Consider the following 1,051-nt stretch of genomic DNA (forward strand, 5'->3'; position numbering starts at 1 on the left):
ATGTTATATTTTGCAATAAAATATATTTTCTTTTCGCAATTTACAAAATACAATAGTATGTGTTATATGTTGCAGGGAAAATATATATTCGTTTTGCAATTGGCGCAATTTGAAAATTTTATTTCATTTTTTTTTTATTACATGCATACGCACTATTGAGGGGTAATTTATAATAAAAAATTAACATTATTACCACTTGAATTATATTATTTATGTAACGGTTTTTTTTAGTTTATGTAACAGTTTTTTATAAGAGGTACATGCACACTTGGCGCCTTTTTTACTTTTTTTAAAAAGGTAATTTTGTTAAGTAAATTATACATGGATTTATATAAATATTTTATTGTTGAATCCTACGAATTTACCCTTTGATCATTTTTGTATTGTTTCATTAGAGTTTTTGTTGCGTAAGCCACTTATTAGTTGATACAGAATTACAAAATCTTGGACTATATAACTAATACTTTTTTTTTACGTTATAAGAAAATGCTTCATTTCTTTTTTATTTATAATATTCTCGATATAAACTCTCTTAAACTGCGAATTTTTATATATCGCAGGAATTCGATCATCCTCGCATGCTACTGCAAAAAGACACGGGTTACCTGAAGAATGTTGCAGGAAACAGGCAAGGCAATGGCGGAGGTTCTGGCTTTCGTCGCCCATAACTGCTATCAGAATCGTGGATTTACGGCGTTTTGATGTATCCACGGAGTTAACTTTTTGCAATTGCGTCAGATGAACACCATGATTAGGTCATGAAGATTCCGACAGTTTTTGCAATTATTAGGCCAAATTCTGTGATTTTAAAAACAAGAAGAAAAGTGGAACGCGCAGTCTGAGAATTTAGAATTCATAATCATCTACTCTGTCACATATTTATCACGTATTCTACATTCTGTTCGCATTGAAATTTTATTTTATTCCATAAATTTTTTTTCTAAAAAATTTATTTAATTCTATAAAATTATAGGACGTCATGGTTTAGGATATTATAATGCAAATGAAATTTAAAACTAATTAAGTGTTAATTAAGCGAGATACGTAAAGT

General features: G+C 28.6%; 1 pseudogene; it reads left to right on the forward strand.

Moving 5' to 3' along the window:
- LOC108770775 (multidrug resistance-associated protein 4 pseudogene) overlaps nt 1-702 on the forward strand; it is a 2,102-nt pseudogene extending 1,400 nt beyond the window's left edge.
- Nucleotides 703-1,051: the final 349 nt, after the last annotated feature.

The sequence above is a fragment of the Trachymyrmex cornetzi genome, unplaced genomic scaffold, assembly GCF_001594075.2.
Source record: "Trachymyrmex cornetzi isolate Tcor2-1 unplaced genomic scaffold, Tcor1.1 scaffold1330, whole genome shotgun sequence".
NCBI lineage: Eukaryota > Metazoa > Arthropoda > Insecta > Hymenoptera > Formicidae > Trachymyrmex > Trachymyrmex cornetzi.